Here is a 12,632-nt window from a genome sequence, read left to right on the forward strand (position 1 = left end):
TTGGGATCCACAGTAATGATCTCCCTCTCATTTCTGATTTTGTTTATTTGCATCCTCTTTCTTTTACTTTGTCAGTCTAGCTAAGGGTTTTTCAATCTTGTTAATCTCAAAGAATCAACTTTTGGTTTTATTGATTCTTTCTATTATAGTTTTTTCTGTTCTCCAGTTCATTTATTTCTGCTTTAATCTTTGTTATTTCTTTTCTTCTATTTGCTCTATGGTTTGTTTGGTGTTCTTTCTCTAATTTCTTCAGTTGTTTAGTTAGGTCTTTGATTTTAACTCCTTCCTTTTTAATGTATGCATTTAGAGCTATAAATTTCCCTCTCAGCATTGCCTTCACTGCATCCCATAGGTTTTTGATATATTCATTCATCTTCAGGTATTTATTGATTTCTCATGCAATTTCTTCTTTGACCCACTAGATGTTTAAGAGTGTGTTGTTTAGGCGGGGAAGGGCGTGGTGCGGGGCGGAGCAGGCGTGTGGGGCGCGGGGTGGGCGTGCATGGCGCAGAGCTGACTGTGGCTGCGCAGGCGCCCCGCGGTCCTCAGGCCCTTGCTCAGATCTGAAGGCATTCTCCAGCTCCGGGCCGCGAGCTCATTCTCCTTCGCCCCGCCTTGAGGCAGGCCGCTCAGGTCCTGAGGCCGTTGGGCTGTCCCCGCAGGTAGCGTGGGGACCCCGGTGATGTTCAACGACAGGGGAGACGCGCCGGGGCGCTACGACATCTTCCAGTACCAGGCGGCCAACGGCAGCGCGCAACGGCGGGTACCAGGCGGTGACCCAGTGGGCGGAGGCCCTCAGGCTGGAGGTGGAAGCCCTGCAGTGGGCAGGCGACCCCCGCGAGGTGCCCTCGTCGCAGTGCAGCCTGCCCTGCGGGCCGGGGCAACGGAAAAAGATGGTGAAGCGTGTGCCCTGTTGTTGGCACTGCGAGGCCTGCGACGGGTACTGCTCCCAGGTGGAGGAGTTCACGTGCCAGGCCTGTCCCGGGGACATGCAACCCACGCGCAACCGCACGGGCTTCCGCCCCACGCCCGTGGTCCGCCTCACACAGCCCCCACACAGCGTGATTGACTGTGAAGAACAGCGGACGGTGGACCCGGAGCAGGCCAGAGGCGTTCTCAAGTGTGACATGTCAGACCTGTCCCTCATCGTCTGTCTGGGCTACAGCCTCCTGCTCATGTTCACATGCCCCGTGTACGCCATCAAGACCCGCGGCGTGCCCGAGACCTTCAACGAGGCCCCAAGCCCATCGACTTCACCAGGTACACCACCTGTATCATCTGGCTGGCCTTCGTGCCCATATTCTTTGGTACTGCCCGGTCAGCTGAAAAGATCTACATCCAGACCACCACGCTGACCGTGTCCCTGAGCCTCAGTGCGTCGGTGTCCCTCGGCATGCTCTACGCAGCCAAAACCTACGTCAACCTCTTCCATCCCGAGCAGAACGTGCAAAAGCGGAAGCGGAGCCTCAAGGCAGCCTCCACAGTGGTGGCTGCGCCCAAGGGCGAAGACACAGAGGACCCCAAATAGCAGGGTCGAGTATGAATGGGGTTGCTTCTTTCCTCCCCCTTCTCTTTTCCTTCCCTCACTTCACGGGGAAGTTGGAAAGGGCCCAGGTCCATAGTGAACAACCAGAAACAAGGTGCGAACCTTAGTTCAGGGAGTCCAGGGTGGCCACACCCAGCACAGTGGGGCTGGCCTTCAGAAAGAACAGGACTCCTTCTTGTGTCTGCATGTCAGCTTTGCACTTCATGAAGTATGGCAAGAAACAGCCACTTGGGAGATGCCGCCATTAGAGAGGGACTAAACATGCACTCTGGTCTGGTCATGATGAAGCCCTGGGTTGGGCGCAGTTTAACTGAGATTCTACCCCTTAGTCAGCCCCCATAGCTGGGAATTGGGCAGTGTGTAAAACTGTGTAGGGCCTAGAATGAAATGCGGGTTGGAGTCTGGGAGGAGTTTTGACAAGAGGAAACTAGTGGGTCTGCATTCTGGACTGACTCAGGCTTGGATGAGTATGGTGCTGGCACAGAGGGATGGACCCTTGGGTGATTGCCCAGCCAGCAGAGCATAGGCCTGCTGAGCACAGGGAGGCAAGGAGAGGACCTGGGAATGCAGCGCACTGAGGCTACAACATGCATCAAGGAATTTTCCTCGGGATTCCCCAAACTCCAGGGAATGTCACACTTATAATGCAGCTCTCTGTTTCCACTGTATTCCATTAAATGACACCCCCCCAGACTCACAAGTGAAACCCCAAATATGCTACACTTGCGTGGGTTTAGTGGCTTGAGAATAAAGGAACAGGGTGGTGTTTGCCCTTTTCTGAGGCCCATGGAGGGTCATGTCAGGAGTTCCAGGTTACAACCAGTAGCAGAGAGAGGGTCCATCGTGAGAACTAAATCTAAGGGGGCTGCTTAGCAGGAATATAAGAACTCTTCTCCCAATATTTACTTGAAGTCTCCTTTGTAAAGAGCATGAGAATGAGGAGGTCACAGGTGCATGGATGTTCATTTTTTCAGGAATCTTTTTTCTAATGAAAAGTTTGATTGCAGTTATGGAATGTTGTTTCCCTGGAGTACAATTTAACTTTGTCAGATTGACTTTTTCTTTTTCTGTGTGAATTCTCCAGTATTTGGCATCTGGAATTAATGCTGAAGGGTGGCCACACTTCACACAGCACAGACTGATGCACGATGAATTCTGCTTCGTCACCCAAGGTGCTTTCCTAGGGCTTCATCCCAGTGTGCATTATGATGTTTCATTTATCACGGAATGCTTTCCCCAATTGAGTATATCACAGGCCTTCTCTCCTGTGTGGGTTCTCTGATGTATAATGCAGAGTGAACTCTGATGTCCAGATAAAGGTTGACCTGCATTGTTTTCTTAGTGTTTCTCCCAGTATGAATTCTCTATGTTCAGTGATTTTTTTTTTACTTCTAGTTGAAAACTTTCTTACATTTTTTTATGATTGTGTGGTCTTCTCCAATCCTGAACTCTATAACTTAGAGATAGGATGATTTCTTACCAAGAACTTTCCCACAGATTGCACTTTAAGGGTTTCCTACCCAGTGTGAGGTCTCTTAGAGTCATGTCCTCTTGCTGAAGTCTTTCACACGTGCATTTATGTGAATTCTTTGATGCGAATTCCTTGATCCATAGTGTGTTCTGACTTCTTAAGGGCTTCCTCACACTCAGTCCACTTGTAGATCATCTCCATGTCGGCATGAACCATCTGATATATATTGGTATCTTTGGTGAAATATATTTACTAAAACTATTATCATACTTAGTATATTGATGAGATTTCTCTTCTTCATGAGTTCTCTGATGTATACCAAAGTATGACTTCTAGAAGAGGATATTTCCACGTTCAACATGTACATAAGATTTCTCCCTTTGATTACTTCTTTAATTTTCAGGGGGGTTGAAAATTTTTCATTTTTGCTTTCATAATTTTGAATTATCTGATGACCAGTCAGTTAGGACGCTGAATAAGGTTTTTTACCCCCTCATGTATGGGATTTGTAGGGCATCCTCATTGAATGGTTTCTCATGGTGAATAAAAGCTGAGCTATACCTGAAAGCTCTCTGACAGTCACTACATTTGAATGATTTCTCCCTGGTATGAATTAAATGTTCCAGTGAAAATGGACTTCTGGATTAGAGGCTTTTCCACATTTATTAAAATCACAAGCTTTTTCTCTAGTGAGAGCTATCTAAGGCAGAGTAAGATTACATTTTGATATAAGCTTGTTCCCACCTATCCATAGTTTTTCCACCTGTGTCCAATGAGTTGAGACTTATACAGAGTCTTACATTAATTACATTTATATGTTTTCTCATCAGTGTAAATTCTCTGTTTATTACAGCTTTGTCATCATGTTTATTACATTTTTTTTATTCTTTGGAAATTTCTCCCTAGGTCATACGTTTGTTGTCTCACACATTAGTCAGTGACTTCTTAGTAAATAAATGTAAGGTTTCCTTAAAAAAAAAAGAGTGTGTTGTTTAATCTCCATATATTTCTAAAAGTTCTCTTTCTTTGGTCATTATTGATTTCCAGCTTCATTCTGTTATGGCCAGAGAAAGTACTTCAAATAATTTCAAAATTTTTAAGTTTATTGAGACCTGTTTTGTGCCCCAACACATGATCTATCCTGGATAACGTTCATGAGCACTAGAGAAGAATGTACACTTTGGTGTTTTGGGATGCAATGATCTATATATGTCTGTTTGGTCTAATTCATTTGTCATGTTGTTTAAATTCTTTATTTCCTTACTGATCCTCTGTCTGGTTATTCTATCTATAGAAGAAAGTGGTGTATTGAAGTCTTTCACTATTATTGTAGAAATATCTATTGCTCCCTTCGTTTTTGCCAATGTTTGTCTCACGTACTTTGGAGCTCCTTGACTGGGAGCATAAACATTTATAATTGTTATTTCTTCTTTGTGCATTGTCCCTTTTATTAGCACGTAGTGTCCTTCCTTGACTCTTATGACATCTTTGCATTTAAAATCTATTTTATCTGATATTAGCATAGCTACCCCTGCTTTCTTTTGATTACAACTTGCATGGAATATTTCTTCCATCCTTTCACTTTCAACCTATTTGTATCCTTGGGTCTAAGATGAGTCTCTTGTAAACAGCGTAGAGATGAACCATACCTTTTAATCCATTCTGCCAATTTGTATCTTTAGTTGGAGAGTTTAATCTGTTCACACTTAAAGTTATTACTACCAAGTCAGTACTTCAACCAACCATCTTATCCTTTTGTTTTTTGTCAGACCTATTTTTCCCTCTCTTTGTTTATATCCTTTAAGTCACTCTTACTAATACTCTTCAATTCTGTGCCTTTCTCCATACCTCTCTCTCCTGTCTTTTTTTTTTTTGTCTGCTGATAAAACTCCCTTTAATATTTCTTGCAAGCCAGGTTTTTTGTTAACTATTTCTCTCAGCATTTGTCTGTCTGTGAAGATTTTAAACTCTCCTTTACTTTTTTTTAAATCCTGAAAAGTAGCATATATTAAAAAAAACAATAAATTTCAGAGTATAGTGTTACATGTAGTTAAAGAACAGATTTCAGTGTTTGATATGTGTTCCATTTCCACAACTTTAGGTTTTTCCTTCTAGCTACTCCAAGACACTAGAGATTAAAAGAAATGTCAATATAATGATTCAGCAGTCATATGCATTTGTTAAGTCTTAACTTCTCTGATATAACTCCACCTTATCCTTTGATCTTTCTCCCAATCTTTAATGGTATTTGGCTTATGTCTTTTCTAACTTTTTCATTTTGGAAAGGGCTGTCAATAATATGGGAGAATAGGATGGAACTAGTTAATGTTCTGGAGAGGCTGGCCCCTCTGGGTTGCAGGACTTATCTGGTATAGGAACCCATCTGGAGGTTGTAGTTTCTGGAAAGTAATCATAGTGCATGGAACCTTTGAAGAATCTCAGATAAAGCGCTGGGTGTTCTTTAGGATTGGCAAGAATAGTTTTGATTGGGGTTTGGCAAACCATGTTAAATAGCAATATCTAGCTGAAGCTTGCATAAGAGTAGCCTCTAGAATAGCTTCTCGACTCTGTTTGAACTCTCTCAGCCACTGATACCTTATTTTGTTACATTTCTTTTCCCCCTTTTTGTCTGGTGCAGGGCCAGGCTCATTCCTGGGAGTCATATTCCAAGTTGTCAAGAAGACTTTCACTCCTGGATGTCATGTCTCATATAAGGGAGCAGGTAATGATTTTACTTGTGAAATTGGGCTTAGAGAGAGAAAGGCCACATCTGAGCAAAAAAAGAGGTCCTCTGAAAGTAATTTTTAAGCATAACTATAGGTAGATTTAGCTTCTCTGCTACATAAATAAGCTTCACAAGAGCAAGCCTCAAGATCAAGGGTTTGGACTATTGATTTGGGAGTCCCTAATGTTTGAGACAGGATTGCCCCAGTGGTAAAGTTAAACAGTTCCATATTTTTTGTCCCATCCCTCAAGGAGGTTTGCAAATACTGTTTGATTATCTGCTCAACATACTCCGGGGTGTATCTTTGTATTACATTAAGCTACACAGAATTAGAAGCCCATTCTGGGCTCCATGTGTTTGGGTTGTTTAAATAATCCATCCAGACAGGTTGAGTTAGATTATGTGCTACAGAAAATTTAGGTTTTGGGCACAATAAACCTCTCTTCCTTTGGTCTCATAGAGTAGGTGCAATTCTAAAATACAGACAATGCCTTCCTTAACCTTGTATTCTGATTTGCCTTAGTCCTAACCTGATCAGCTTCATTCTTATCTCTTATTGAGGTCTGATCTCTTTTTCAATTTTTTTAACGGTTCTTATATGTGGCAATACCGCCTTTCAGACCTGCAGAACTCCTACTCTGAGTCTTACGTGTCACATAGGTACCCAAAGTTCCAGGAAAATAACAGGTTACACACACACACACACACACACACACACACACACACATATAGCAAAGTTTCTCAAAATCTAGATATAACAATTTCAACTCTGGACTAAATGTGACTGTTATAAGAGTTTATGGTCTAGGCCCTAATTTTCTTATAAGTATTTTCTAATGGTCTAGGCCCTAATTTTCTTATAAGTATTTTCTAAATTTGATTGTGCATTATTTGCTGTTTTGTTTCTGACTTATTTTGCATCACATAATGTCCCCCAGGTTCATTCACATCATTCCACGCTTCAGGATATCCCTTACATTTGCAGGATAGCTTTGCTGGATAAATAATTCTGGGCTGACAATTTTTAAGAATCTTAAATATGTTATAACACTGTCTTCTCACCTCTGTGAAGGCCATTGAATAGTCAGTACTTAGTCTTATGTAGCTTTCCTTGTATGTGGTGAATCTCATTTCTCTTGTTGCTTTTGGGACGTTCTCCTTCTCTTCAGTATTTGACAATCTAATTGGTTTGTGTCTTGGAGTGGGTCTGTTTGGATTTGTTCTATTTGGAGTTCATTGCATATTTATACTTTTTATAAGGACAAGAAGTTTTCCCCAATTTTCTCTTCAAATGCTCTTCCGAATCCTTTACTCTTCTCTTCTCCTTCTGGGGCAGAAGGATGCTTATATTTGTTTGCTTCATACTGTTCTTCATTTGCCTGCTATCCAATTCAGATTTTTCCACCTTTTTCACCACTTGTTTTTTAGTGTATCTGCATTCAATTTCCCTGTCACTTATTCTTTCTTCTGCATCTTCAAATCTACTGCTGTGTGTCTCTGGTATATTTTTGATTTATTCTACAGTATCTTTCATTTCCATGAGTTCTGTTATTTTATTCATTTATTCTTTAAAATTCTTCTTTATTCTCTTCTAATGTCTTTTTGATGACCTTTATGTTTTTAGCCAACTGTAGAAGTTATTTTGGAGATTTATATGTACTTCTTTGACTAGTTGTTCCAGATTTTGTGTCTCCACCAGTGTTCTTATTTGTTCGTTTGGCTTGGTCATCTCTTCTTGCCTCTTCATGTGCTTTATGATTTTCTGCTGGTTTATAGGCATTTAATTATCGTGATAAGGTTATTCTGAAGGTTGATTTCCCTTGCTTGCCTATGATTTTGTATTTGCTTGGGTTTGCATTGAGTCACAAAAGCAGATTGCCGGAGTGCATTTTCCCTGTATTCCCAGCAGCTGGCGCTCTTGGGCCACTTCGTCCCTACAACGCCGTCTCTCCCCAAACCGCAGCAGTGCAGTAGGCAAGACCCCAGCCAGGCTAAAGTCCAGCCAAAGCTGCCACCCTCCATGTGCACTGGTAGCTGCTGACTCTGGGGGTTGCACACCTTGACTGAGACCCCACCTGTGGGCACAATATATCTGCTGCTCCCCAGGCTCCCACATGGAAAGGCCTCACTTTGAGGGATTGACATTTTCTACTTCACCAGCTGACAGCAGGTCCGAGAGTGAACTGCTCTCACCTTCCGGAAAAACCTGGGTTTATATTAGGGCACTGCTTTGACAGTTGGCTTGTCTGTGTTTTTCAGCCAAAACAGGGCTGGATACCTGATATTTTTCTTTTCCTTCAATTCAGCTTTTGTAGAATCCTTCTCCAGTTGATATGTTTCTCCAGAGTTCTGTACAAGTGTGAATAGTACATTTTTTCCCCTGCTGTATCTCCTGCCTTTCCTTTGTGAACTATATATACCACTAGCTAACCAAATTTTAGATGAGAGGAAACATCTCTTTATGGAAGTATTTCAACAGTAGGTTACTCCAGAGCTTCCTTCTCAGACCAAGTCCTGGTCACAGCCAGACGGAGCAGAGCATGTATTGGGATTCATCACTCACCTTACCTGAGCTGATTGGTTGGCTGTGGGCTAACCTTTTGGTGTCCCTCGGTGGGCTGAAGCAGTTCCCTGCCAGGAGCCAGTCAGCCACTTTCTTCCACATTTTCCCTCTTTCTCTAAGGTCTCCCCAAATATTCCCTATTCAATACCCAAGAAGGAAGAGCTCCGTATGAGAGAGGTGAAAGCTCAAGAAGGTGATGTCTTGCCTTACCCTTGCTCCTCAAAATGTGGTCCTTGCACCCTAAACATTTTCTTGATGTGGGCTCTACTATCCCATCTTTTTGGTGTAAAAGTCATAATAGGTTTGTAATAAAACCATGAACCCTCAAAGGGGAACAGCGTCTGCATCTCACCATTTTCTCTCCCAGGAGGCTTCTTGCTCCCTGGACACATTTACTGGATTTTTACCCCCAGCAACCTTGGAATTCTGGATGAGGAAGTGGTATGGCCTCTCTTGAACTCAAACTTTGCACTTTTGGTTGAGTCCATGATGTGACTGACTCCAGTGGAATTTAACTTTTTCTCATAGAAGGATCTATCATGGGCCTGCCCAAGGAGAAAACTCTTGTGACTATCTATAATGGTTAAAATAGCATCATAGATTATTGGATAGTCTAACACCCACCGTTATCCAATTTGAGACTTTGGGGAAACATGCTGGACTCTTTGTTTTCAGACCCATGACTGCGAGATGGTCAGCACTAAGCTTCTATGGCTTTCGGCTTTGCCCCTGCTTTACCCACAGATTCCCCAAATCCTTCTATCCGAAATAGTCTGTTGTCCCTGATCCTCTTAGGAAGTAAAAGACAAAGAAAAACTAAATCGTAGTCTCCGGTGGCAGATTTTTGGTTTCCTGTGGGTAAAATTCTGGCCAAACATGAACTTTCAGTTTTCAACATATATTTAGTTGAAAGCTTCCGTGTATTTGGGTTCCTGAGCTAAATTGGCGTCTGTACAAATAAAAAAAAGTGAAAACTGTAGCTCCAGGCTTAGGAGACTGCTAGTAAGAAAGAAAGAGAGAAATTGTGTTTATAAAGCCCCAGGATTGAGCTATTCTGCCTTTCTGTGTTCGTTCTCCCATTTCTCTGTCTTTCTTGGGCTGGAGAGTTGGGGCCAGGGGCGTTCATGAACCGTCTGTTTGGCCTTGAGAGGCCAGTTAGGGCAACATCTCCAGCCCTCCTTTCTTGGTATTGCTGTGGGGTTTAAATCAATCTACAAAATTTGTCTGAGCCACAAGAAAGGCAGTCATTTATCCTTTCTCCTTTGGTGACAATTGTGTTTGCTCTCTCTTCCTCTTTTGCCTCTTGTTGGCTCCTGGGGGCTAAAAGTTAATGCTATTTCAATTTGTGCTTTTGGAGCTTGGACCAAGTCGTGCTGTGTAGGTGAAAGGCTTAAACACCTGAGAATATCCTTCGGCATTAGCTAAAAATAGCTCCCAGATTTTGTGCTTAGAGTGGTAACTCTGTGTGTACAAGGAGGATAGTTGTCTAGGCTTTCTAGCAAATAGAATTGTCGAGAGACTTGAATCTCAGAATTTGGAGTGATTCGGAGGTCATCTCATCTGTCTTCATAGGAGAAAGTACATCTGTTGTAGGGCTTTTCCCCTTTTGAAAACGGGCGTCACTTCTCTTCAGCCCCTATTCTTGAAAAAACAAAATCCACGATGAGGCATGTCTGGCTAGTTTGCTTGCTTTCTTTACAAGGAAATCTTAGGACCGTGGTAAATCCAGATCATGAGGGAGCTCTGCCTTCTCTGTGGGATGTAAAAAGCCAGGAAAATCTGCTGCATCTATCATGGCCCCGTTACATTTTCTTTTTTTGTGTGCATCAGTTTTCCTGCAGCACTCGAGCGCAAAGATCAGTGGGGTTTTCCAGGAGATGAGGCTGGGCCATGGCAGTCCGCTTCAGAAGGGGAGCTTTGACATCCATGTGCTGTGACCCTTTCCTTGTGACAGAGCCCACTGACAGCCTTTCCCAGCAGGGCACAGGGCCGTTTGGAGACTGCCTGCTTTTGTTCTGGAAACAGGCAAGAGGCATGAACAAACTGCTTGCCCTGATCTGACTCTCACCACCTCCTCGGCCACTAGATCCCACTCTGTGACCAAATTCCTCCTATACTTCTGACATGCAGAGGTGAGCCTCTGAGGAAGCCAAATTGTGAGAGATGAAGAAGGAGTGTGAAGGTCCTGGAGCATTGACCCAGGCCTCTTACTATCCCCACCCCCCGCCCCCCATCATCCTCTCTCTTTTCTCTTTTACCTGGGCATCTGAGGAAGCAGTGTGATGAGAGACGGCAGAGCCAGACATCTTTAGAACATGCCCTCTCTAAATCATCACTCTCTGTAGTTGCAATGCAGGCAGGACATCAGATGGAAGCAGCTGCCTGCTTTTAGAGCCGGGTCCCAGGAGGCTGCAGGCAAAGGAAAAAGAGGCTGCTGTGTATGTTGGCAAGGGCAGACAAATGGCTGTTGAATTTGTTGAGATGTGGGGCTGATCCCAGCAGCTGTTCAGGCTCTCAGAGGGCTCTTCAGAAGGTGCTGGAACCCCCAATCAAACTGGTTGCCTGCTACTGCTGCTGGCTTATTTTAAGGCTGCCTGCCCGCTTGTCTTCTATTTCTATGGCATTTTAACAATTATGAAGACCTCCCGCTTATGTGATTGCATTGCAACATCATACTAACCCACTTGAGGTGTGTACTATTGTCAGCCACTGTTAGCAGAGAAAGGGAAGTAAATCTCAGAAAGGGGAATGATGTTCTCAAAAGCAAGCACAGTAAGGGGCTGAAACCCCCATTGCCCATAATCTGATTGCTCACACAGTTCACTGTCCTCCCATCAATTTTCTATAATGACCTTCTAGTCTCTGAAAATAGTTGGAAAACCCTATACGTTATTTATTTTACAACTTAGGAAAGAAAAGGACTGCATTCCAATCCCCATGAAAAATAACATGGCATCCTTCTTTAGGTGAGAGGGCGTGGAGAAGCCCTAGGATTTCAGTGAGCTGTGGTGACGTAGCAGCATGCGTGGAGTGGGGGACCCGGGTCCAAAGCCTGAGTCATTCATTCCATCAGCCATCCCTTCTATCCCTGCACCTTGTCTGGGCTCCCGGGCGCAGGCTAGGCCCTGGAGAGAAAAAGATGAATTGCATGGTCCGTCCGTACCAAAAGGAACTCACAGGCTCATAGGAGAGGCAGATTCAAAGGCGAATGTGGTGAAAATAAATAAAACATTAAAAACAGTAACCAATGTGGTGGGGATACAATTTTAAATTAACAAGTTCTCTCCGGGGTGATTCCTTTTCTCCCTTGGACCTTCCTCTCATTTACGCAGCTGGGCTGATCTGTTACCTTCTGCTTGGGGAAGGGATGTGAAAATAGAAAGACAGGAAGAGCAGAGACTCTTTCTGGTTTCAGATTTCAAAAGTTTCATCCTTTATGGGGAACTGAAAAGACTCAAGATTCAGAAAAACTATTGGGGAAAGCATGTGAATTATCTCCCCATCCAACCTCTCCCACCCTCTAGACTACAAAAGGAGCATTTTGACTACAGGGAAAGAGAAGAGTTGGAGAGGGGGCGAGAGGAACAACGATACTGTTAATCCTAGTGAGGGGTTGCCAGGACCCATTTACTGGGTACAGTCCTGGGAAGGAAACAGAACCCTGGAGAAGAAATGAATGCACATCATAGCAGATGGGGTTTAGGGACAGGATGATTTTCAGGTATCTAAAATGGTAGGGAAGTAGTAGAGACAGACCCCGAGCCTGGGGACAGGGCTGTGTTGGTTTGCAAGCTGCTGGAATTCAATGTACCAGAACTGGAATGGCTTTTAAACCATGGGAGACTAGAATAAGTTACAAGTTTACAGTTCTAAGGAAGTGAAAGTGTCCAAATGAAGGCACCAACAAGAGGTTACCTTCACTCAAGAAGGGCTGTGGGTCAGGAACACCTGTGCCAGCTAGGTGGTCATGTGGCTGGCATTGACTGGTCCCTTGCTCCTGGGCTCCATTGCTTTCAGCCTCTGTGCCTATGGGGGTTTTTCAAATTACTTCTCCCAGGCTGATTTTCATATCTTGGCATCCCTGGGCTCTTTCCAGATTCTGGCTTGCTTAACATCTCATGGCGACTTCTGCTGGGCTCCAAGCATCCGTGCTTCTGTTCTCTATCTTTCTGCATCTGTGTCAGCTCTGCTGTGAAGTTTCTGTCAGCTCTGAGGCTTCTGTCATTTCTCCAGAATGTTTCCTCTTTTATAGGATTCCACTACACTAATCAAGACCCATTTGGAATAGGTGAAGTCATGTCTCCATCTAATCAAAAGTTAATATCCA

At 43.6% G+C, this 12,632-nt stretch overlaps 1 pseudogene; it reads left to right on the forward strand.

The window, feature by feature from the left end:
- The first annotated feature begins 422 nt into the window (after positions 1 to 422).
- LOC143653327 (metabotropic glutamate receptor 6 pseudogene) lies at positions 423 to 1,615 on the forward strand (annotated as a pseudogene).
- The last annotated feature ends 11,017 nt before the right edge of the window (positions 1,616 to 12,632 follow it).

This window comes from Tamandua tetradactyla, chromosome 13 (assembly GCF_023851605.1).
Source record: "Tamandua tetradactyla isolate mTamTet1 chromosome 13, mTamTet1.pri, whole genome shotgun sequence".
NCBI classification, from domain to species: Eukaryota; Metazoa; Chordata; class Mammalia; order Pilosa; family Myrmecophagidae; genus Tamandua; species Tamandua tetradactyla.